The sequence below is a fragment of the Delphinapterus leucas genome, chromosome 18, assembly GCF_059928025.1.
Source record: "Delphinapterus leucas isolate spDelLeu-1000000601 "Yukka" chromosome 18, BTC_Dleu_Yukka2, whole genome shotgun sequence".
NCBI lineage: Eukaryota > Metazoa > Chordata > Mammalia > Artiodactyla > Monodontidae > Delphinapterus > Delphinapterus leucas.
Window position 1 is genome coordinate 3,381,906 of NC_143146.1, and position 21,530 is coordinate 3,403,435.

The 21,530-nt window shown below is 45.6% G+C and overlaps 1 pseudogene; it reads left to right on the plus strand.

Annotated features, from left to right (window-relative positions):
- The first annotated feature begins 637 nt into the window (after positions 1-637).
- Positions 638-20,482, plus strand: LOC111176314 (proteasome activator complex subunit 1 pseudogene; annotated as a pseudogene).
- The last annotated feature ends 1,048 nt before the right edge of the window (positions 20,483-21,530 follow it).

Sequence of the window (21,530 nt, forward strand, 5' to 3'; positions counted from 1 at the left end):
ATAACATGAGGTGAGTGAGTTAAGTGGATTTTGAGGTCTCTTTAGCCCTTGCATTTTATGCTTCTTGAATGATTTTACTCATATACTAGAGTGACAGCTTAACACAGTTTTTAATGAAACGCTACATTCCTTTTGGCATTAACTTCACATGGTCCCATGAGCAAAGCACAGCAAAGTAAAGACCGGTTATAGGTTCAGATGATAGAGGATTCCAGAAAGCCTAGGATTAGAATTGCATTTCCAGAGGCCTGTGCTCCCCTCCCTGAACAAGACCAAAATGTTGGTGAAATTGAAACATTGCCTGTAGTTTGAAAGTGAGTTTCTGAGGAGTACGTTTAATTATGCATTTATAGCACGCTCTCTCTCCCGTTCCAAGTTTCACACGATATGTACCGTTTGGGATACACACGTTAACTTTTCATCATGTTGGAATTCTAATTTCCTCCAAGTCTTTGAAACAAGATTCCAAAATGGCAAATGGAATTCCTTCCATCTTTACTTCAATACTAAACTATGATTGAAATAAACGTGTCCGAGTCGAAAGACGGGCGGCGCCAGGGAGGCGGGGCGCCGGACACAGGCCTCTCGGCTCCTTTCCCTTCCCCGTGCCCAGTCCTGACTCCGCGGGCGGCACTAGACCCCCGCCCCGGCCATGGCCACGCTCAGGGTCCTGCCCGAAGCCCAAGCCAAGGTGGCTGTGTTCCGTGAAGACCCATGTGGTAAGACAGAGACCCGCTCGGGAGCTATTTCCCCAAGAAGATTTCTGAGTTAGATGCATTTTTAAAGGAGCCAGCTCTCAATGAAGCCAACCTGAGCAATCTGAAGGCCCCCTGGACATCCCAGGGCCTGATCCAGTCAAGGAGAAAGAAAAGGAGCAGCGGAAGAAACAGCAGGAGAAGGAATACGAGGAGGAAAAGAAGAAAGAGGAAGATGACGACAGAGGTGCTCTTTGTGGCCCAGTGAACTGCAATGAGAAGGTCCTCCTGGAGCGCCTGAAGCCTGACAGCAAGGATGTCACCGAGAAGCTCAACCTGGTCACCACCTGGTTGCAGCTGCAGATCCCTCGGATTGAGGATGGGAAAAATTTGGCGTGGCTGTCGAGGAGGAGGTGTTTGAGCTGATGACCGCCCTCCACAGCAAGCCGGAAGGCTTCCACACTCAGACCTCCAAATATTTCTCTGAGCGCGCTGGTGCCATGACCAAAGCAGCTAAGCAGCCCCACGTGGGTGATTATCGGCGACGGGTGCACCAGCTGGGTGAGGCAGAGTCCTGGGATATCCGGCTGACGGTCATGGAGATCCGCGAGGCTTATCCTGTGTTCTATGACATCATCCTGAAGAACTTCGAGAAGCTCAAGAAGCCCAGGGGAGAAACAAAGGGAATGATCTATTGGCCTCCTCTCATATTCTGTGATGGGTCCAGCAGGGACCTTCCTGGCGTTTACAGGGGACTCCAGACTTTTCCCACCTCCTGTCTGTTGAGATTTCTCCCTCACCTTGCCTCCCAGGCACAATAAATATAGTCATACCATTGCGCAACAAAAAAAAAAAAAAAAAAAAAAAAGGAAGAAACGTGTCCAAGCACATAAGAACAAATGTTTTCAGTACCTTGTAAGGGTCTGAGTTTGTAAGGTGACTGCAAATCAAAGCCGGTTAATGGACTCAGCACCTCAGACAATGAGCCACAGGGAGCTGTGGTGGGTCTTTTGCTGTTCAGGTTACACTTGGACCTAGGTTCGTCTGCTTGTAATCATTAACATCTAGAAAGAAGAGTACATTGTTTTTTAACATCTGTATTGGAGTATAATTGCTTTACAGTGGTGTGTTAGCTTCTGCTGTATAACAAAGTGAATCAGCTGTACATATACATCTATCCCCACATCCCCTCCCTCTTGCGTCTCCCTCCCACCCTCCCTATCCCACCCCTCTAGGTGGTCACAAAGCACCGAGCTGATCTCCCTGTGCCATGTGGCTGCTTCCCACGAGCTATCTATTTTACATTTGGGAGTGTACGTAAGTCCACGCCACTCTCTCACTTCATCCCAGCTTCCCCTTCCCCCTCCCCGTGTCCTCAAGTCCATTCTCTACGTCTGCGTCTTTATTCCTGTCCTGCCCCTAAGAAGAGTACATTTGAATGCAAAAAATGTTAGAATTTCACGTTTTTTTATCCAATGGTCAAAGTGGGAAATTAAGTCCATAATTTTTTATGAATGTTTTGATGTCTGTGAAGACACACAACTTAACTAATGGCTGAGAATTGTTGAGACATAGAGGTTATCTGAATAAACACTATGAAGAAGGGTATTTAGACTTCCTCTGCGTTCAAAGGTGGGCACGGCGTCCCTGGTGGCTGAAGTCTCTGATGGCAGCTGGCGACCAGAAGATTCGGCCTGAGGACGAAGGAAGCCTCAGTTTCTGAGCTCAGAAGGGGGCAGGCAGTTCTGCTGTCAGGCAGCCATTGGGTTTTCACTGGTTCTGACACGGATTTGGAGTCATGTGAGCACAGACGTGTTACTTACATTCTGAGTCTCTGCCTCTGTGAAGGCGGATGAGGGGCTCTGCTTCTCTGTGAGATGGTGGTGAGGCTGGCAGGAGACTGTGCAGGTGGCAGCCCAGGTGACAGGCCAGCTCAGGGCCGGGTACGGGCCGGGTATCCACTGAAAGTTGGCATCCACGAAGAGGGAGAGGAGTGTGGATGGGGTTCCCTCTCCCGGGGAGTGGAGGAGGGGCTGGGGAGGGGCGCCTTACACGGAAGGCCTCGCTGCTCAGAGGGAGACCCAGGGCGGGCATCAGCCACCGTGGCGCTTCTTCCCTCCTGGGATTGGCTCGCAACATGGCCTTTTCTCTCTTTCTCTCGAGCATCCGTCATTGGACGGCTCTTGCCAACAGCTCATTCTAACCTCGAAAGTAACTGTCACTTGCGTTTTCTCTCGGGGGCTGTTCTTGGTTCTTGCGTTTGCAGGAACCCCAGATTCATAGACATGTATCTCCATCTACCGCTGGTCCAAGGTGCCATCTCTGCGTTGGTCTGCACAGGGGTCACGTGTGGGCTGGCAAAGCTTGAGAGCGAGAGTGGCCTGGCGCTGCGGTTTAGCGCAGGCCTTGGGACCCGAGGCAGCTGAGAAGCTGGTTGACCAGGAGGCCACGCAGGAGAAGCGGGCAGGGGGTAGACCTCGGGGAGCAGTGTGCTCCGATGACAAGCGAGGGGTCCTGGTGAGTTTCACGGCCACTGTCACCAAATTGCGATGTCATCGCTTTTCTCCCAAATTTGGTCCCAGTCTTCCCTGATTGGATGGTTAATCTTTGATAGACAGCAAGCAACTCTGAATAATCTTGTAATTTTTTTTTTTTTTTGCGGTACACAGGCCTCTCACTGTTGTGGCCTCTCCCGTTGCGGAGCAACAGGCTCCGGACGCGCAGGCTCAGTGGCCATGGCTCACGGGCCCAGCCGCTCCGCGGCATGTGGGATCTTCCCGGACGGGGGCACGAACCCGCGTCCCCTGCATCGGCAGGCGGACTCTCAACCACTGTGCCACCAGGGAAGCCCAATCTTGTAATTTATAAATACGAAATAACACCATATAATACCAAAGATGCTCTTTTGGAGGAGGAAAAAGGTAAATATAACTTTTAAAAATATTCTTTAATAGCCTCAGAGTGGAACAGAGTGCAAGGCCCACCATCCGTAGAACAGTTTTGTCTTCGGCTTAGAAAGTGGATGGAAAGAATTTTGGTAAAGATATACAATCTTACAATGTTAATGAGGCCCGTTTGCAAAATTCCCCTTTTAAACAGATGTTGATTAATCTGTAGGCAGCCGTAAAACAAGAATTTTTGAGTTTAAAAAGTTAATTATTTTAGAGCATCCAAAGCTGTCACCCTTAACCTATTTCTTTATGTGGACCAGCAAAAGCACACATGGACAATTTGTTTTCCTGACCATTTGTACCATACTTTTACTTTCAGTGAAAGACTATGTCTGAATTAAAGGCTTACCCGGCAAAAATAAAGCTTTCCTATATATGATTTTACGGATGGTTCCATCACTGATATTCCTGGCTATTAATACTTCCCATGATTTAGGCCATGGGTGAGGGTGTTATTTAGAATCTGAAATATTACACAACAGTTTCAAAGGAAATATAATTATATGATCCATTATCCAGGGAGTGGGCCAGAGTTTTAATCTCATAACATCGAAGATATAATTTTTAATATTATGTATGCCTGGGATTCTGTTAAACTATAACTTTTAGAACCTTGTTTCTGTTGCATCAACAAATGAGGAAATGAAGCTGCAAGAGGAGGTGCTAGTTGCTTCACCTGAGATCTTTTTTTTAAATAAAGAGACAGACGACGGTGTGTACAGTGCTGTTGGGTGAACAGGCACAGATGGAAGAGAGCGAGAGCTCCGTCCTGGAGGAGGGGAGCCATGGAGGGCGCGTTATGTCACCTGAGAATCTGTTAATTTTACAGAAAGACAGCTATGTTTCCTTATCCATCAACCATGGTGTTTCCTTATTCCACTCTGGGCCAATGGGGGGGATTTTTCAAAAAAATCAAGTCTTGGATACTTCCTGATGGTATGTTCAAGCAGTTCATATTTTATCTCCAATGATTTGAAGCTCAATGTTTATGGATGGATCTTTACCTTCCTTGTGAGAGGGAACTGGAATGCTGCTCAGAGCAAAGTCTGTGGTCTGGGGGGAGGGGGCAGGGCCAGGCCATCGTCTTTGGCTGGAATCCTGTTCCCTCCAGAAATCACAAACAGCACGTGGGAGAGACAGAGTGATGAGCAGCTGCAATGTCTACTGGGAAAATCTTTAAAATCCTAGAGAACCTCAGTATTCCAGCTGTGAGCCCTAGCTGAGGGCAAAGTAGATTCACAGGATCATAAAGAGATTGTCTGATCTGTTGGTTTTCAAAATATTTCTCATCAACATGTCCTATTCTCAAACAAAATCTTAGGCAGGTCTCTAATAACACAAAATAAAGAGTAAGATAAAGGAGGAGCTGCTCTAGTGAGGGCAGGGGTCGGGTGGGGAGCCCAGAGCGGTTCGTTCTAGATGGTTCTAGGTGGTTCTAGATCAAAAGAGCAACCCTCAAGAGCAAGGGAACTGATGAGCCTATGTGGCTGTTAGCAACTCAGCTCAATGGACGCAGAAGTGCTACCAGAGCTTAGTTCTTTTGAAGAACACAGTGGGGTGATGTTTTTTCCAGCACAGAGTGTGCCAACAAGAAATGTGTATTTCAGTAAGAGGTATATTGTTTAAGAAGCAGAGAGATTCACATTTCAGTTTAGAAAAATTTCCGTTAAGTGGTCTAACGAATACACCAGGTGTTAAAGGTGTATTCACCTTTACTTATCTAGACAACTTATTCTCACGAGGGGAAACTTCATTTAGTGGTGCTGGACAAACAGGTGGTTTGGTACACACGTAGATAACAATACAAGTCATTTGGTCTTGTGTTTTACGTTAGTATGCACACCTTTCAGGGCCTGGGGACGCAAAACAACTACAGGCATCATTAACCAATCTCCTCCCCTCCAGCACCGTCACCTGCCTCTCCTGGTGGTACACTGGAATCTACTCTTAATCAAGGTACTATTATCCACGTCAACACTCTTCCCACCATTTCTCTCAGGGTAACACTGTCTGACTGTGTCGATCAATAAGAGTCTGTTGTAGGCTCTTCTCTTTCTCTTATAGGGTAAGTATGCAGGACGTGTTTAGTCATGGGGCTGTGGCTTATCACAAGCAGGTGCCATGCCGTATGAAAACTATTGTATCCACGAAGACGAGAAGTTTCTGGGCCCCCTTCTTGCCTCTACCCTCCATCTCTGTTCCTGCCACAGCCCTTTGTGTGACAGAAAGGAACAGCAGTGGGAGGTCTGTCTAGTGAGGGAATAGTCCTATACAGAAATCTACAAAGATGATGACATGGCACCCAGCACATTGCAGCAATGTACATTTCCTGGTTTGGATATTGCAGTGTGGTTATGTGATATCTAACCATAGAGGAAACTGGCCTGTGGGTATCAGAGGCCTCTCTACATAATTTTTGTAACCACTTGTTAACCTACAATTAAAGTACAGTAAGTCCCCTATATACAAACCTTCAAGTTGTGAACTTTCAAAGATGCGAACTTGCGTTCGCCTGTCCAATCACGTGAGCTAGTTCACGCGTATGGTGTACGTTGTCACGTCCGTGCATCCTCTACAAGGGGTTGTGCTTTTGTGTACTTTACAGTACTGTAGAGACTACAGTAGTACAATACCTTTATTTCTAGCCGAGGATGTCCAGAAGCAAGCGTAAAGGTACCGGTGATATAGCTGGTACTGCTACCAGCCCCTGGATGCCAGCTGTTGTACTGTATCACTGTACCTTTCAAGGTGTTGTTCTGTAAGATTAAAAATGGTTTCTTGGGCTTCCCTGGTGGCGCAGTGGTTGAGAGTCCGCCTGCCGATGCAGGGGACGCGGGTTCGTGCCCCGGTCCAGGAGGATCCCACGTGCCACAGAGCTGCTGGGCCCGTGAGCCATGGCTGCTGGGCCAGTGCGTCCAGAGCCTGTGCTCTGCAACGGGAGAGGCCACAACAGTGAGAGGCCCGCGTATCAAAAGAAAAAAAAAAAAAAAAGGTTTCTTTATTTTTAGCGTTTGTTTTCTAGGTATTACTTGTGTGAAAAGTATTATAAGCCTATTACAGTACAGTACTATATAGCCGATTGTGTTAGTTAGGTACCTAGGCTAACTTTGCTGGACTTACGAACGTGCTCTTGGAACGGAACCCGTTCATATGTATGGGACTTCCTGTACAGAGAAGGAGCCCCAGAATCTCTTTCCTAGTTGGTACTTGCCCCTTCTCCCCATCTTTCTGGGTATCCCACCTCCACGACCTCAGCCGGATGGCAGCAGTCACCCAAGCTCTGGGGGAACGAGATGAGGGAAGAGCACAGAGCCTGGAAAAGCTGAGAGGTCCCCACTCCTCCTCCCCCTCTGCTGGGTCCCAGATCCATGCACATCAGCCCTAGGACCAGGACGCCTGTAATTTTAAGTCATCTTTTGCTGTCTTGCATTCAGTAACGGCACCCACAGGTCTGTGTGACAGATCTCTTGAGGTGGACCTTTTTCTTTTTTAACCAAGATTACTTTAGAGAACAAACTCACAGTTTTTCGACTTCTATTAAAGTACGTGGCTTTCTAGGTACTTTTCAGTGTCTCACACAAATCCCTGTTGTGATAACAGAGCTAATCAGAGGATGCTCTCTGGGCTCCTGTGGGGCTGAGGGTGGGAGTCTGGGACTCCTCCTCTGTCCCTTTGATTGGAGGTGTAGGAAATCTAGGTACTTTTCCCCACTGGCACTAAAGTCCTGTGTAAAATGAGTAATATCACAGGATACCGGGAAAACCCAACAAGAAATTTTCAAGTATTTTCCCAAATATTCCTTTGAAAACCTTTTATGCACCGTTGTCACATTTATTATAAGACATAACGCCTGTGGCATAAAATGTGTACACGGAGCTTTTCCCTCTGAGATACACAAATAGTAAATCTGAACAACGGAGCAGGATTAAAGCAACTTCAATTGTGCAGTGAAGATGCTGCATTCTTTTTTTTTTTTTTTTTTTTTTTTTTTTTTTGCGGTACGCGGGCCTCTCACTGTTGTGGCCTCTCCCGTTGCGGAGCACAGGCTCCGGACCTGCAGGCTCAGCGGCCATGGCTCACGGGCCCAGCCGCTCCGCGGCATGTGGGATCTTCCCGGACCGGGGCACGAACCCGTGTCCCCTGCATCGGCAGGTGGACTCTCAAACACCGCTCCACCAGGGAAGCCCAGATGCTGTATTCTTGACATGGTGTCATAGCCACCGTTAATTTCTTTTTTAAAAAAATTTATTTTATTAAAGTATAGTTGATATACAATGTGTTAATTTCTACTGTACAGCAAATTGATGTTATACATATATATAGTGTGTGTGTGTATATATATATATATATATATATATATATACCTTTTTTCATATTCTTTTCCATTATGTTTTATCACAGGGTATTGAATATAGTTCCCTGCGCTCTACAGTAGCACCTTGCTGTTTATCCATTCTATACGTAATAGTTTGCATCTACTAATCCCAAACTCCCAATCCATTCTTCCCCTACCCAGGTGGGGCAACCCCTTGGCCACCACAAATCTATTCTCTATGTCTGTTCCGTAGATAAGTTCACCTGTGCCATATTGTGCCACTGCTAATTTCTAACTCTGTCATGGTTGTAATGATCGTCAGATCTGCTCTTAAAAAGGTTGTTGTTAAAAATTTTTTTGGAAAACAGTATTTAATAATTCGCAAACACTGACTGCAAATGAAGCATATGTAAAATTTTCTCCGGGCTTTGAGTGAATTATTATTAAAGAAGTGAAAGCAAAGGGAAATAGCTAATCCCGGTCTTTGAAGTCCGTTTGGAACTTAATTGACCATTAGGACACCAACTACTTTGGCAGACCACCATTCAATAAAGAGAGACTCAGCCTTACATTAGGGATGAGAGCAGAGCAATTCATCAAAAGCTACACACCATTTACATTGCTTTCCGTGGAGATTTCTTGGGGAAAGTGCAGAGCACACAGTTTTATGTAATTTATGAGCTTTTTAGTAGTGTTATAGCAATTGAGTTCTGACAATAATGAAACTGTTTGTTGACAAGTATGTGTGAGATTTGTTTGACTTGGGCCGTGATTGTACCTCGTCTCCTGCCTTAGAAGCTCAGGCTGCAATGAATGAAGTCGGGGGGAAATTTTTTGAAAAAAATAAGTAATGCTGATAAACATCTCCAGTGTTTAACCAGACTAAAACAATAATACTGCCTTATATCCAAACAAAATCCATTTGTAAAGTTGCATTGCTATTCTGACAAATCTCATTTGATCCATAGGGACACAACTGTCAAAATATCAATTTAACAATTAATTTTCAGGCTTGAAAAAATATTACTCTCACATTAGCCCTATGATATGCGTATAACCAAGAAATATGATCAAAACCATTTTTTCAAGTTTTGATCTGAAAACGGACATAACCCTGGTCCCACTGGTGAGCTCTCCATGGTAAGGACACTGGATAGATTCCCACCAGCTTCTCTGTTTCGAGAGGTTGAAAAAGATACCAGAAAAGAGGGATTCTGACTTTTCTTTTGATGAGCTCCATGGCCTTGAGTATAGCATTCAGCCTGTCTGGACTGCAGGTCCCAGTCCATGATTCTAGACTTTCCTGTAGAATTGTGATTTTCAAGCTTTGCGCACGTGAGGACCATTTGTGTAACATTAACAACTATACAGACCACCATAAAAATAGTAGGTTTACCTTCATTCTCCACCGATGAAAAGAAAAAAATATATGTATATATATATTTATTTAATTTACTCAGTCTATAAAATCACAAGAGCTATGACTCTTAGCTAGTAAGCATTGTGCTACTTATGTACCTGACATTATAAGTGAACATTATTAGTATACTGATTTTACAAGTGAGGCCCTGAGGCCTTGAGAGGTTAATTAACTTGCTCAAGGTCACAGAGCTGGAAAGATGTGGACTATTGAACCCTCTCAAATTACTCCAGACCCTAAACGCCCACGTTCCAGACCTCGTGTTGGGTACTGCAGTGGGGCGGGGAGGTGGGGGTGGGTGGGATGACGATAGGTTTCGTCGTTCTATTATGATGCTTGAGTCTAAGGAAATTCTTCCTCACCAGTCCCCAGAGCATCAGTTGAGAAGACCACACCTGTTTGTTTATTGCACAAGCGTTGATTTACTCTGTTAGAAGCAGTGATGGATCTGGATCTACACACAAAGCAGTGAATAAATAATTAGCTGTGTTGGCGACCCCGTCATTGGCTAATAATGGGGCTCGTACTTGATTCCCTATGACTGTAGGATACCCCAGGTAAGAAATGTAGGAAGCAATGTATTTTTTTTTTGGAGAAGCTGACTTCAGATGAATAAACAAAATAATGACTTGAAATGTCTTTTCATGGACGCTACTGTATTATTTATCAAATGGTGTAAATGCCTACCTTTAAGGAGGTTTCCAAGGCAAACAACGTGTGAGTCTTGTTAAGTGCCCTAAAATATTTTTTTTTCTTTCTTTTTTTTTTTTTTTTGCGGTACGCGGGCCTCTCACTGTTGGGGCCTCTCCCGTTGCGGAGCACAGGCTCCAGACGCGCAGGCTCAGCGGCCATGGCTCACGGGCCCAGCCGCTCCGCGGCATGTGGGATCTTCCCGGACCGGGGCACGAACCCGTGTCCCCTGCATCGGCAGGCGGACTCTCAACCACTGCGCCACCAGGGAAGCACAAGTGCCCTAATATTTAACAAGAATTCCCTGCCTAGATTTTCAGGTATGGCCTTATTGTCTGTGAGGATACTCACTGTTACATAATTCAGCACCTCTGAAATCATTTTGAATGTCTCTGCTAGAAGAACCTTACTTTCCACTGTTAACATTGGGCAGATGTAAGACCCTGATTTTGAACTTATACCAAAGGGACACCAACTGACCTCTGATAATGTTTGTGTCATAGATCCAGCTCTGTTCCCTCCATCCAAATCAAACCTCTTAGGTAGCTTTGCGCTTCGTTAATCCCACGTGTGGTTCGGGAAGACTGTTTTAACTATAGGACTCGCTTGGGGCGCAGGGTGAGGGCATCCCCACAACTTCACACACAAGTGAATCAAGTACACATATTTGATTTCGTTGTTATGTTAGGTTGGCATTTTTTCTAATCAAGCAGCATCTTTCTAAGGCTGTACTCCATAGGGTGTATTCATAGGGTGTTCTAGTTTGAAATGTACATTCACACACATTATCATCACGTTGAATAATGCTAAGTCGTTCCAAATTAGAATATCTTAATGTATTTATATAAATCTCGTTATGAAAGTTATTTGCATATGGAACGTTATTTAAAAGAAATTGTCATTCCTAATTATTTTTTAACCACATCCTTTATTTATTAACTTGAATCTTTACTTCAAATAGTCCACAAGAGACAACATTCCCAACAGGAATCCACTGATGCTGGAGCTATTTTCATGTGAAACCGTTTTGCAGATGCCAACTGTTCTCCTTTTTCCCAATTCTATTCGCTATTTGAAGTTTGACCAACAAGTATTTGTATTAATTTGTATTATTAACTGAGCTGCAGAAATTTTCTTAGCAATGTTTTGAATAAATAGGAATATTGTCCCAATGATACTTAGACTGAAAAATAAGTAAATGCTTCAAGAAAGTATTTTGAGATGCAGGAATATTTGATGCATTTTCAGTAAGTACCAACAACAGGACACGCTGTGTTGACTTCACTAACTGAAGTGACAACTACAACAATAAACCCTCCACCTTATGTGTTGTTTCTAGTCACAAAAAAGCGTACTTTAAAAAAAAATTTTTTATTGACTTATAGTTGCTGTACAATATTATATAAGGTACAGGTATATAATGTAGTGATCCACAATTTTTAAAGGTTCTACTCCACTTATAGTTATTATAAAATATTGACTACAGTCCGTGAGTTGTACAACATGTCCTTGTGGCTTACTTTATACATAATAGTTTGTACCTCTTACTCGCCTACCCCTGTTTGCCCCTCCCCTTTCCCTACAAAAAGAGTACTGTGGAAGCTTTTCAATAGCCCCACAGTTTTCGTACAAATCTTCCTAACAAAATCTATCAACTCTTTTGCTTTTGACCAAACTAATATATTCCAGCTTGGCCTCTCCACATTTGTTTTATATTAATTTTTTTACTGGCATATTTAGTTGCTATGCCTAATTTGTGGATCATTACATCATTTTGAACAAAAATCGAAACCAGTCATTTTTTTTTTCCAAGGGGGTGTATGCTCCAAAATATTTGACAGACTCTAAAAAAGTGTTTGGGAGGAATCATCGTGCACACTGATAAATTACACAGTTAAGGAAGACTCACCAGGTTCCAGACAATTAGCACATCAGTGAGCACCCCAGATGTGGACCTTATACTCTAATAGTGGGAAATGCGGTACAATCAGTAGAAATGATAACTAAACATAGTCTTTGCATGTTACAAATGGACCTTTGTTATGAAAAATAAAGTAGAAGAGGGGAGAGACACTTAAGGTGACACGTGGGCAAAGTCTTGAAGGAGACGGGGGATGGGAGGACATCCAGGGCTAGCTCAAGGCACCATGTGCTGGAGGTCCTCGCCTCTTCCGTTGGAAAGAACTTGACTTTTTCCTCCCAGAATGAAACAGAGAGACAAGTATCAACTGAGAGAAAGCCCTCTGTGCAGAGGGAGCAGACAGGCACAGCCTTTACATGGTGGGTTAAATTGCGTTCCCCAAAGAGATGTCAAAGACCTAACCCCCAGTACCTATGAACGGGGCCTTAGTTGGAAATAGAATCTTTGCAGGTGTGATCAGGTGAAGATGAAGTTATCAGGGTGTGATCAGCGACCTTGCGAGAAGAGACACACCGGCCAGGAGAAGATCATGGGAAGCAGAGGCAGAGCTTGGACCACGGCATCATCCCCCCAGGATCAAAGGCCACCCGCAGCAGCTGGAAGAGGCAAGGTAGGTCCTCCCCTTGAGTCTTCGGAGGGGGCTTGGCCCTGCCAACACCTTGATTTCAGACTTCCAGCCTTCGAAGCGCAAGAGAGAATACATTTCTGTTGTTTTAAGTCCCCCAGTGCATAGTACGTTGTCACAGCAGCTCTGGGAAACTCACACATCAGCTGAGAATGAGGATGGGGCGCGAGGGGGCGGAGCCTGAGGAAGGAGGGCCCGGGGCAGGGAGAGGTGCTGGATCTGGAGATGCAGGAGGCTGGTCAGCGTCCTGGGTTCATTTGATGCTTGTGTTTGTGAGTTTCCCGGAAGACCCGTCAGCGGGTTCCGTTTTCTCTCACAGCCCGATGGTGGGGAATTGCATGAGGTACAGGTGGGCTCGTTACAGCGGGTGAGAGGCATGGCAGCATATAGGGTATTTGCCAGGGAGTGACATAACTAAGTTGACCTTGGAATTGAAGTTGGGTATCTATCGAGGGAAGCGAGGGCTTGAGGGCCGGCTGAGAAATCACGCAGAAGTGGGGAAAGCACTGAATTCTGGCTCCCACTAAAGTTGTTTTTCATTTTCCAATTGCTGGAGTAGTTAATTCCTGTATAATTCCTGTCCAATGAATTGACAAACTGAAATAATACAGCCCTAAGGTTGTATTGCTTACAAAATCAGGGCTCTGGGTTTAAACATGGTTGAGGAACGTAATTTTTTAGAACAGAAAGGAGCCTCAGCAAGCATCTAACCAGACACCCACATGTTTTTAGATGGGAAATACTTAGGGTAAGTGCGCTGCCCGTAATTTCATGGCTATTAAGTCATAGAAGCAGGAGCAGAATTGAGGTGGTCGGTTGGTGTAGCGCTGCTACCACAACTACAACTTACTTGACGTAAACGTCCATCAACCCTGGCAGGCTGGAAACGGCTTTGAAATACATTTTTTTAATGCGTCTGTTAATGTGTCTATTAATGGTTATTTAGAACAGTTTGCTTTACGGAACACATTTTAAGAATCAAACAAGATTAGGATAAAAAGTAACTGTATTATTATATCTGTTCTATTTTAACTTACTTGCTTTTCCCACTAAATCACACCATTAAAAAAAAAAAAAACCCTACCATTATTTTTGTGTCTTTTAGCAACCTAAGCAAATGCAGTCACCTGGCGATTACTCAGAGGAGCGAGGGGTGTCGGAAAAAGGAACTGTAGTCTGTGTAGCAATTTGCATTAAAATGTATGCTAGATGCTGGGTGAGGATTTACAGACGATGCATTCCCTCGTATTCCCTTGGTTGTCATACGTTGAAAGAAAATATTAGTCATAAGTGGGAAAATCTGCACTACTGACCACTCGCATGCACGCTTTTGTGTTTCAGTAAAGCTCCTTGGATGGAGTGGGGTGTAATTTCCAGCATGACTGACTGTGTCTGTTACTGGCCTCCAGTCCACTGCTTTCTCAGCAATTTATGTGTTTTGAAAATGTTCATGCAACCTCAGTACTTTCTTTTCCTTCCACTCAGCATCTCAAAGCTACAGACACCGAGGAACAAAGACTAGAGAGGAGGTGGAACCTCATTTCTGCTCCACTGAGGATGCCAGCCAAGTGGACGCTGAAACGTAGAAGTCCTTCCATCACTTCTGAAGGAGAGTCAAGAGCCCTTTGTGGTCTGTTCTCCCACGATTGCTCCTGGGCTACCTCTGTTGTTCCCAAACTCTCCGGTTCCTTATTCTATCGGCCCCAACACTTCTCTTACCACTGAGAACGTACCCTCGCCCATCTCATGTGACTCCAGCTAGAGGGTTAACTCTGAGACCCCCGTCTCCAACCACGAGATGGGCACCTGGCTGAGCCTGGTGACCCTGGCGTCCCATTTGCCCTTTGCAGTGATGGGTTCAAGGCGTATAGGGAACCCCCAGGTAGGACAAGTCTGAGTCGTTCTGTGACAACTGATACTAGATGCTGGGAGAGAGGGGTTCTTTCTACCTTCAGAGCACTAGCTGTAAAGAAATGGCCATCTTTCCAACCGTGGGGAGAGAGTCTGCTTGCTGGTGGGGACAACGGAGTCAACAAGGAAAATTAAATATTAGAAATAAGTCGAGAAGGGAGAGGGGAGGGAGAAACAGAGAGAGAGAGAGAGGTCAGGTTATATTATACCATCTAAGCTTTAAGCTCCAGGTCCAAATGTGCATTCCATCCAGATTGCGTGCTGTAGGTCAGTAAGCCTTTTCTAATTAAGTCAGTGCAACCAGTGGGCACCAGGAACTTCAAACACCTTCTACATCTTTTCCTCTTTCTGCCTCCTAAAGACACTCAAACCGGTCCCATGACTTTTCTGTCACCCTCAGTTATCGGCACCCTCATTTCCTCAGACATTACAAATGCCACTCCCATACAAATCAAAACCGTACTCTTTCTTCCTGGTCAAAGAGCTCTTCTTCCCAGCTCAGGGATTCCCTGAAATGTGGGGACCAGCCATGAGAGAGGAAAGCTGGCATTTGTCCTTCAATTCTTGGTGTCGTGACTTTCCCCTTGGTACGATGACTTCTGCAGAAGGGAAGGGAGAGCGTCCTGCTTGAACAGTGTCATGGTCTGAGTGTTTAATCCTCGTTTGCAAATGCCTAGACATTGGGCATTTCTATATTCTGGAGGCAGGAGCCCCATCCTGACCCTGCCTTTTCCCCACCGCCTTCTTGGGAGAAGTCTTTGAGCTGGTGACATTTCCTGGTACCCAGCTGGTCCCTGGGAAAACCTGGCACCCTTGCCCCTCCCCCCTCCCCAATTCGGGAAGAGCTTGTTTCTCCCCCTGCTGCCTGTCTTTTTGTCTTGTCACTGGGGGCTACTTCAGCCTTCCTGCTTCTCCAAGTAAGATTAGGTCAACAGTCTCTTCCTTCAAATATGCCCACCAATTCCAGGGGTGCCTGTCAGCCCCCTGGGGGCTCCTGGAGGTGCACTTCTTGATCCATTGCAGGTCTTGTGAGGTTCTAGAGGGTGTCTCCTCTTCTTGAAAGTACATCCTTGTTGCTCAAAGATTCCCCTGGACTTCCCTCAGTTGACTCGGGAGCACAAATGCCATAAAATCCAAACTAGACCAAGAAGTCCCGGCAAGGAGAGCAAGCTTGGCCATCAGTCTCCTTGACTCTCTCCTCTTCTTTCACCTTGGCTGGCGGTGGGTGATGGGCAAAGGATCTCAGAAGGACCTTCTGCAGGTGCTGTGCCTTTTCCCGTTAATAATGAGGACAATCCTGTCCCACTGTCCTGAACCTCTGAGGCACGAGGAAAGTTTAATGTAGTATCCCATGACAGCGATTTCAACTTAGGTTGACTTCATTGCAAGCAAAGGAGTCCTGACCTGCACACCTCCTATTTCTCATTCATTCCTGAGGCCTTGGGGTCTCCTGTTTATAGAAACTCGCTTCTCCCCTGGAAGGCCCCTATACATGTCAGGTTTATTACTGCTGTTTCAATTCCCTGTCATCCAGTTGGCATCCCCTAGGAAATCCCCTCTGCTTATATAGAGGTCCCAAATATTCTCTTTCCCACTCCTTGGCAACAAGTGCTGGATGAAGGCATAAATAGACAAGTCAGTACAGAGATCGATGCGCTGCCATCATCCTGATGTGTCAGGTCGGTAACTTTCCATGTGAAAGTTCATGACCAATGTTTGCTACTGCCAATAGTCAGACCGTTTTCCACCCCTACACCAAACAGTGTGCATCTGTCTCTGTAGAGACATGTCCAACCTAGAGAGGTAAACCCTACCAAATGCTATAAAAGACAACAAAGACTCTCAAAGAAAGGGCAGTGAGTTGCCATCAGCTTGCAAACAATGAGAAGGCAACAGGCGCACCCCCTGGGCAAGCCCGTGGAACACAGGTACCACGACGCACGAAACGAAGGCGGGGCTTAGTCAACTGCTAAAAGCCAGTGAATTTGTTACAGCAACCAGGTCCATACGCTGAACGATGTCAGCCTCCCCAGAAGCCCTGGCTGTGTCCCCCTCCCCATCATGGGCTCTCACCCCTTCCAAAATCACCCCTCTCCTGGTTTTGACACTAATCGCTCCTTTACACTTCCTTATTGCTGTACTTAAACTTGACTTTTAAGTCTACACATCATCTCCCACCAACCAATTCTTTTTCTTACTGTTCGTCTGTTGAAGAAGGTGGGCCATTTGTCCTGTTGTGTTTCCCAAGGACTAGATCTTGCTGCTTGCTATATATCATGAACAAACCACACAGCAATAATTACATAAAGTTTTACTGATCCAAAAGTGTTATATTTGTCACCAAAAATGATTCTTTGTATATTTTTGTTCTAAAAATCATAATGATGCCACAATTCAGATTTGCTGCCTACTTTTACAATTAAATATTAAATTCTTTTGGGAGATCATGATACATAAGAGGGAGGAGATATGGGGATATATGTATATGTATAGCTGATTCACTTTGTTATAAAGCAGAAACTAACACACCATTGTAAAGCAATTACACTCCAATAAAGATGTTAAAAAAGCATTTATTTCAGGAATAGCTTTTGCAAAGATGTAATTGATAACATTAAAAATCAGAATATGCATTTTCCATACTTACCTGTAAAGTACAGAAGTGCAGTGTTGAGATGTTAAGGCATTTCGGGACAAAGGACACTTCCATGTTTCCTTAGCTTAGAGCTTGCCTCTTTGCTTAGAAGACTCTTTCATCCTTTTGACAAAAGAAGGGTCCCCTACTCCCTAGAGCCAGTTATCCTGTACCCGCTGTGTGTGGTTGGATTCAGAGGTTCGTTCAGATCTGCGTTCAATTCCTTTGGCAAGACCACACTGGGATGTATCCTCAGAACGTACTTTATGTCTGTTTCTTTGTCCTTTTCGACACCTCGATCCATAGATTCACTGGAGATTGGTAAATAGTTGCATTCAAATTTTATCATTTTGTTTTCATTTATTAGCTAGAATAAGTTTATAAGTAGAGCTTTCCCCTCATCTGATCTTTAGTTAAATGTCTATAGTTGATGGAGGATAAGCATAAAAAGTGCTTGATCCTTTCCTTTTATTTACTGGGGTTTCAAAATAATGGGCTCATTATTCATGCCTCTCAAGAAGTGACCAATTTGGTTTTGTAAAATATCATTATAATCACAAGGATTTAAGCCAATGTGATATAGGTCAATCTTTGCCATTTCTACCCTTTTTAAAACTCAAATTGCGCCCTTTTGACCAGGGGGAAATTTGTCAAGCTGGCTCCCTAGTTCTTTTGAAATAAGCCTAGGAGTCTTTTATCGCTTAGTAATTATCTGGAATTACAACGTGTTTTAGGCTAATTGTAGTAGTTTCTTAGGGCTCCGTAGCAAAGTACCATAAACTGATTGTTTAAAGCAACAGAAAGGTATTCTTCCGGTTCTGGAGACCAGAAGTCTGAAATCGAGGTATTAGTAGGGACGTGCTCTTAATGAATGCACTAGGGGAAATCTGCTCCACACCTTCCTCTTGGCTTCTGTTGCTGGCGATCCTTGCTCTTTGGCATGTAGCAGACCTGACACTCCAATCCCTGCCTCTGTCATCAGGTGGCTTCTCCCTGTGTGTCTTCACACCATCCTCCCTCTGCATGTGTCTGCCTCTGTATCTCTTCTCTTCTATAAGGACACAAGGCCTATTGGATTAGCCCACCTAGTCCACCATCACCTAGGCTGTGTTATCAAAGGGAGATACACATGTCCAATTGCTCTCATCCTCCACTGTCTGAGGGTTGCCGCGTGGTATTGGGTTGCCGTGGGACTTTCATGTAGCGTAAGCCTGAGTGCTGAGAAGACATTCCCTTGTGTCTTTAGTATCACAGAAGCCCAAGAAAAGAGCAAGAGAGGAGTGGCATGCATTTGAGTTGAGGTGCCGTCAGCATGAGGCAAGCTGCAGCCTCACTGAACTGCCAGCCATCACTGTGGCCAGAATCAGAGAGGAGCCTGGAAGGATGGGAGGCTTTGCACAGATGCACCCAAAACAGGGGCCTGGCCTGGGCTCAGCATCAATCCAGAAGCAGGTGGTGCAGAATTGGTAAGGCAGCTCTGCCATCGTCAACACACGTCTTCTACCTCTGGGTCCAAAGTGGTTCCAGAAGTGCAGAAGCTAAGGAGCACATGCCCACTCCCTGGGAGGATGCATCCAGAATGTATCACCCATCTTGTCCCAGCAGCTGGAACTACGTGAGTCATGCACGTTGGGCTCCAGAGGAGAGGGGGAAGCTCTTAGCATGCTCAGCTGGTGGTCCTGTGCTTCCCCAAGATCTCCATGAAGGGAAGCAGAATGGGAGAACGCACATCCCGACGCAGATGTCAGGACCTACTCTGGAAGGAAGTCTGGGAGGGAACGGTGGCAGCAAGCAGGAGCAGCCCATCAGCTGGCAGAGACGTCTCGCGGAGGGCTTGGGAAGGGCAGCTGGGACAGTCATGCTAAGGCAGGGACCACCCACGGGAGTGCCAAGGTGTCAGTGCTGCTGGGCTCCCTTTCTTTTCTTTAGCTGATGTGGTTTCAGTGCAAAGGAGTTGGTGTCCTTGCTTTTCTCCTTCAGCCCAACTTCCTGCCTGGTTGAGTGCCCTCCTCCCCTCTTGGCCAGAACTCCTCTGGGGCTCTACCTGGATCTCATGGTAACTTTTTCCAATTCTGCCAAATTGTCAGAGGAAAAATACATAACAACAGTTCCAAAGATTTACAGACAAAGAACAATAGCTTACAAACATTTATACCTGGGCCAAGTTTTCATAAATTTTCAGCCAGGTACTTCCAGGAACCCTCTTAGCAAGCATCACGCTGGAAACACCACGCTGAGCCCAGGGCTCGGGGCCAGGGCATATTCAGGGATGTATTGTGGGATTGTTTATGTCCAGGTTTGCATTTGGACTCGACACCAGCCAGGCTTCCCTGGAGCGCCTCTCACCAGGGGCTGCTTGGAAGCATCCAAACAGCAAACAGCTTGTGGATCGGAGGTTCTGAGAGGCTGGCTAAGTTCTGGGGTTCCCTGGGGCTTCTGCGTGTCACTCTGCTGGCTGAAGGGTGTACAGGTCAGTCTCTGCAACTCGGAGCATTCTTCAAACCAAACTCAGTTCCTTAAAGATTCTGAGGGCTAGAGGTCGTCTCGGGCTGGCCGGTCACTGTTCCTTTCCTTACCGTCTCCTTCCTGATCTTCCTTACCCAAAGCGTCTCCACCAGGAAGGAGTGGGGCGGGGGGGGAACCCGGGACCCTAACCTGGACTCGTGGTACACAAGCAAAGCTTAATCGCATAATCGCTGTACCGTTACTATTACGTCTGTTTCCTATCCTGAGGGCAGGACCCATGGGGCTGCTTCATCGTCCCTCCTGACACACAGCTCAGTGCACTGCGCACAGCAGGTCCCCACTGACCTTTTTGCTTAGCTAATGGTGGGAATGTGAGAAAGTAAGTTACTGGTAACCCTCCTTGCTCCTCACCAGCTGGCTGTGTGGGTTCTGAGCCCACCTGTGGCCTCAGGCACCACACAGCTTTGGCGGGGGGGTGGCATGGCCCGCAGAGCTCGGCTGCCAGCCCTGAATCTCGGCTCTGCTCCTCACTAGCCATGTGATTTGAGCTTAAGCACCACTCTGTGTCTCAGTTTCATCATCCATAAAATGGGAATAATGACACCTGCAGTATTTAGGACCATTCTTGCTATATCTTCTATTTCCCTGACTCCGTTTGGTGTTCTTTCTCTTTGGGTCCTCAGTAGCCAGGGCTCCTGCATGCAGAAGTACAACAAATGCTCAGTGAACTGAAAGGACCGCCACCCACGTCTGCTGCCAGCATCCGCTGTGTCTGCAGTCCCTCGGGAACAGCGACCATCAGACAGTGGCGGCGATGCTCACAGGCCGCGTCTGGCTCTTCCAAACGCTCTGAGCTTGGCAGCCTGTGGGCAATGAGTGCAAGTGGCTGAAGGGACCAGGTAATTGCAGTGAGGAAATGGAATGGTACGTAGCCATAAGAAAAATCATGTTTTAAGAAATTGGTGGCATTGAAACATTGTAAAGCAGCGTGGCTTCCATCCTGCACAACAACGTATATGCATATGAAAAGACAGCCAGGATGTCCTTAAAGCGGTAACAATGGCTGTCTCCGGGTGCACACTTATGGCTCATTTTAATTCTCCTCTATTCACTTTTCTATAGTCAAAAATTTGTCTACGCTAAGCAATTATTCCTTCAATAATCAGAATATAGATGTAGCATTTTACACAGCAACTGAAATCGTTGCCAACCTCTTCAAACCCATGTTACGACACTGAGGGTGGATGGGTGGCTCGTGAAACCATGCGTGTGCTGTGGGAAATCAACGGGGGAAGAGGGATGTATGTTTGTTATGCGATAATTATGTGGCTGAAGGTTCAAAGCCTCTTTGGGCAATCAAATTAGAGCATTCCCTCAGACACTGTTAATGCAGGATCGCGGATCGTAATTCCTTCTGTTCGAGTGCATCCCAGGTGATTCAAGGTCAGGACCCAGCACCTCCAGCACAAACCCCTAAGAGAAGCTTGTCAGTTTATCAGAAATTTTTGTCTTCTAATCTGGTGGGATTAGGGCACTACCTGGTTCTCTTCTCCTTAATTTGGGAATGTCAGCATTTTGCGTTTTAGCCTTGCCTTCCCTTTTTTCTTAATTTTCTCTATCCATTTCTGCTCTCCTTCTGTTTCCTGTTTTTGAAATAAGCACATCTTTTGGAAGAAAGATTATGCTTTGGTTTGATTGTCTGTTGCAGTAGGATAACCATGGCGTTACTTGAACCCTCTCCGTAGAGGTGAAACGCTTTTCTTTAATCACGGCGGATTCTTTTAGGTGAAATTCACATAACATAAAATAACTATGTTAAAATACATAATTCAGTGACATTTAGTACTTTCTCACGGGAGATGTTTTTTGAAACAAAATTTAAGACTTTATCATTTAGAGCA